Genomic DNA, 4839 nt, shown 5'->3' with positions numbered 1-4839 from the left:
ATAAACATCTAGGGACATAGCACCCCTGTCTCCCAGTCTCTGTGTGAGAGTAGGCATCTGACTTGGAGGTGTGTGTGTGTGTGTGCATGCTCAGTCATGTCTGACTCTTTGCGACCCCATGGACTGTCGCCCACCAGGCTCCTCTGTCCATGTTATTCTCCAGGCAAGAATACTTTAGTACGAGGCCATTTCCTTCTCCGAGGGATATTCCCGACCCAGGGATCGAAACTTTGTCTCTTGGCAGGTGGATTCTTTACCTCTGCGCCACCTGGGAAGCCCCCAACCTCATGGCAGCTTGCAAATCTATCCCCTTAAAGATATGAGAAGTTTATTCTTTTTTGAGGGGGTGGGGTGGGATAACGCCAATTAGCAAACACAAATGGCCACCCCAGTTACTGGGTGAATCTAGGATTAGCTGTATGTGACAAATGGAGTTGTCACGTCTTCTTACCTGAGACTAGTCACTGTTTCTCTTGTGTGGAAGAGGGCGTATCTGCTCAGCCGTGTAATGTGTGCAGATGGCCTGTGCTGCACATAGCATTCTGGTTTGATGCTCATTCAGTAATGGAAGTTTTCTTTCTCCATTGCCTTTGTGGAGAGGATTTCTGGCTTGGGAGCTTTTGATTTTAATTACATTAATTTATAAATATCTACCTCTCTCTCTCTGTCCATTTCTGACCTACCACATCATTTGCCATAGTTACCTGCCTTCAGTATTTGTCTCCTTGCTTCTTTTCTTGCTTCCTCTGCACAGTCAGGCTGTGGCCTTTTAAAAATGCAGTTCAGCTTATATGATTCCTCTTCCTAAAATCCTGCAGTGCCTCCCATTGTGGCTCAAATGAAACCCAAAGTCCTACAAGCCCTGGGCAGTCTGGCCCTTTTCCATCCTCCCAAAGAGCCCCTGCCTCTCTCCTGCCCGCTCATTATGTTCCAGCCCTGCTGGTCTGGTTTCAATTCCCTGAATGTATCAAGCTTGTTCCCTCCCAGGACTTTTCTACTGCCAGTCATTTGGCCTGGAATGCTCCTTACCTCACTTCCTATGGTTTATTACTCAACCAATTTTAACCTAATTAAAGGTCCATCTAGTCAAGGCTATGGTTTTTCCTGTGGTCATGTATGGATGTGAGAGTTGGACTGTGAAGAAGGCTGAGCACCAAAGAATTGATGCTTTTGAACTGTGGTGTTGGAGAAGACTCTTGAGAGTCCCTTGGACTGCAAAGAGATCTAACCAGTCCATTCTAAAGGAGATCAGCCCTGGGATTTCTTTGGAAGGAATGATGCTAAAGCTGAAACTCCAGTACTTTAGCCACCTCATGTGAAGAGTTGACTCATTGGAAAAGACTCTGATGCTGGGAGGGATTGGGGGTAGGAGGAGAAGGGGACGACAGAGGATGAGATGGCTGGATGGCATCACTGACCTGATGGATGTGAGTTTGAGTGAACTCCAGGAGTTGGTGATGGACAGGGAGGCCTGGTGTGCTGTGATTCATGGGGTCACAAAGAGTCAGACACGACTGAGTGACTGAACTGAACTGAACTGATACCTTCCGTGGAGAGCTACCCTTCTCCCAGGTGAAGTTAGTTTGGTCTTAGGACTTACAGCATTATACCCTTTTCTATGAGCAGAGAGTTTATTAGCATCCATAACTATGTATTTATTTATTTATTGCATGTTTGTTGCACAAAGACAGGGACCATGCATATCCAACCCCCACATCACTGTAAAGCCGTTGCCACTCTGGCATCTGAAACATGGTACATCCTCAGCAGCTGTTTGCTCATTACGTAGGACTCCAATGAAGTTCATCTTAAAGGGAAACATCTCTAAATATTTGTCCCCCTTTTCCTGTTTGTGCTTTCTCCTGTGGGAGGGCTGGACTGAAGGGATGCATGTAGAACACTGCACTTTCCGGGGAATAGAACAATTTCAGTGCTTCAAAACCTATGAAGCCCAGTTGACAACTTGCTGGTTTTCTTGACTAACTCTGTTAAATTACAGTCTATGGGGCAAAGCCAGCAGCCCAGCCCCAGCTGGTGGCATGCTGGGGAGCCTAGGTACCCCTCAGAAGTGAGATGAGCTCTCCTCCATCTGTCAACCTATCAGAATGTTTTCCAACTTGCATCAGAAATCAGCATTTTACTGGTCATACTGGAGGTGTGGCAGGGCTCCCACCTCAGTTAGATGGACAGTGGTCTGGGTTTGCTGTGGATCTGGTTGAAGGAAGTGCTGGGCCATGACAGGTCCCTGGGGGAGAGGCTGGCCACTGACATGCATTTCACTGAAGAAGTTCAAGAAAGAGTGATTTTAATGAAACAGGTTTAGCTCATGAAGCATGTAACCAGACAAACAAGATTGCTTCTAGGTAAATGGTTTGCAAACTCTTTTGGTGTTTTCCACTTGGTTTTATTTATTTATTCTTTACACTGGTAGCTTCACAACAGTGGTTATGAGAAATGGAATATTTCCTGCCATATTAGTAAACAAAGAATGTCACAGTCATCAGCAATTATAGCCACTGAGGATGGCTAATGGTGAGCTGGTGAGCCCTGAGGGAACTCAGAAAGGAAAGAATACGTGCAGTCTAGAAGCCGTCAGATGCAGCCACTCCCTATGGTGAGCCCAGAGGAAACTCAGGATGTGAAAACTTAGGATACTGGCCCCAGACAGCTTAGGTGCATATCAAAGAAATGATTTCCCTGAGCCCAGACTCTTGTATCTTCCCATATATAGAAAATAGCTAACTTCCTTAACGGGGGATATCTGCTTTTCTTTAATTAACAATAGTATTTTGATGTCAGACTACTTGCCCTTTGTTGCAAAAATTCTTTGTAACCTGACTCCTCCTTGCAGCAGTTCCCTCAGGGTTACTTGAGATGCTGCCCCTATGTCTTAAGTCCTAAAAATTCCCACTGAGTCCTAAAAATTCCCACTGAATAAAATAATAACTCTCAACTTTTAAGTTGTGAATACTTTTTTAAGTCTGCAGTTACTAGTTTTATTTTATTTTTTTTTTTAAATAGAATGCTTTATTGACTTTAGGTCAGTTGGGAACAATTACCTATATTTATGCTTTATATTTCCTCTCACTGGAAGAAAAGATAAATGTTACATTAGAGACTTTTCACTTTCATGTATTTGCTGCTCTGGGTTCACAAAACATTCAGTTCTTTCCTGCAATATGGGATTCAGTATTACAACTCATCAATGAAAGGTGTATGCCCCAAATTTCCACTTGCTGCCATTGACTTCCGGCCAGAAACAAACTTCTTTGCAGCATTTATGACATCAGCGTCAGCTACTGCATCAATCTGCTGAAGGACTGTGGATGGCGGCGTGTATGAACCAGCAGCTAGAGCCTGGGACCCAACTTCATCCAGGAAACCCTCAGAAGACTCCACTGACATCAGGTACCCAGCTTTCAGCTTGTTCTTGGCAGCTTGGACATCTGGATTAGAAAGGTTTCCTTGAGCAATTGTTTTTACTTGGTTATAAGCAGCCTTTATAACGTCTCCAGCAGATGCAGCTTGTGAGATAGTGTAGAACCCAAAGAGTCCAGAGTCTGAGTAACTGGCATTAAAAGCAGAAACATCAAATGGTTGGTGAACTCCCTTGGCAACAGCCTGGTACAGAGAGCTGGTGGCATTGCTGCCCCTCTTAACGTGTGGTCCAGCACCGAGGACGTGCTGGAGAACACTGAACGCGTTTGCTTCTGCACTTCCTATGGCTGCACTCTCTGCTACAAGAGCGGCATGGACGAGACTGTCTCCATTCTGTTCCCGAATTTCACCTCCATGGTACTTGGCTTTTGCACCAGATAAACCAAGGCCACCCCTTATGTTCAGAAACTGTTCAGCAACTTGCTTTAGGACAGGATGACTCATACCAAGTCCAATCAAAGCCATTCTTGCACTTGTAAAATGATTCTGTACATAGTCATGTAACTCAACTGGTGTCACTTTTCCAATCCTGTAATCAGGACAATATAAGGAATTAGCCAAGGCATTTCTGTAAGCGGCAGCATGCAAATTTTCAATGACGTAAGCCTGTGGATTCTGAAGAGCCACAGCTTTGTCAATCCTTAGCTGAGGCTGAAGGGCAGCTACCTCCCAGCGTCGAAATTCTGGCGCTGTGGTGACACTGAGCAGGAACTCCATTAGAATATCAACATCATCCCGCAGGCATTCCACAGTATAGGCCATGTTTTCCCTTGTTGACGTCACGCTTAATTTACCACCAACTGCTTCAATTCTTGAAGCGGGTTATCTTGAAAGATGAAGCTCCTTTTGTAGTCAAACTGGATGCAAGACGAAGCAAATGAGAAGTTCCTAAATTGTTGGAGTTCTCATATCTGCTGCCTGCTTTAATGAAAAAACCAATTCTTGACGCAGGAGCATAGTTTCGAGAGAAGCAATCACCGAACCATTTGGTAACCTGGTAAACTCAAGGTCCTGAGGATGTGGAGGCACTCCTGCAGGGGCTGCTGTGGCTTTAACTTTAGGAGCAACTTTGAGGGAATAAAATCTCGAGAGGGACCCGGCTCTGGTTAACAGTTTCATTGCTCAAGATTGTTCTGAGCCTCGGTCACTGCCGCCTTAGAGGAAAGCAAGATGGTGGTGGCAGTTTTATTTTTTAAAGGCCCTTAACAAACATGTCTATAAGCCTGAGTAGCATTAGTGATGACAGTGGAGAGCTCACTGCACAGTGTTATTAACGAGGCACAGAATGCCGTAAATAATATGATTTAAATAGAGAGATTGTCCACCTCCTCCCTGTTCCCCCAGGGACTGAGCAAGAGGAATTCTGGGAACAAATAAGTCTGTCCTCACACACAGACCACA

General features: G+C 45.0%; 1 pseudogene; it reads right to left on the bottom strand.

Annotated features, from left to right (window-relative positions):
* Positions 1-2997: 2997 nt before the first annotated feature.
* On the bottom strand, positions 2998-4612 carry LOC133253703 (cytochrome b-c1 complex subunit 2, mitochondrial-like; annotated as a pseudogene).
* Positions 4613-4839: the final 227 nt, after the last annotated feature.

This window comes from Bos javanicus, chromosome 9 (assembly GCF_032452875.1).
Source record: "Bos javanicus breed banteng chromosome 9, ARS-OSU_banteng_1.0, whole genome shotgun sequence".
Lineage (NCBI taxonomy): Eukaryota > Metazoa > Chordata > Mammalia > Artiodactyla > Bovidae > Bos > Bos javanicus.
The sequence above is the reverse complement of the archived record's forward strand: the minus strand, read 5'-3'. Positions and strand labels throughout refer to the sequence as shown.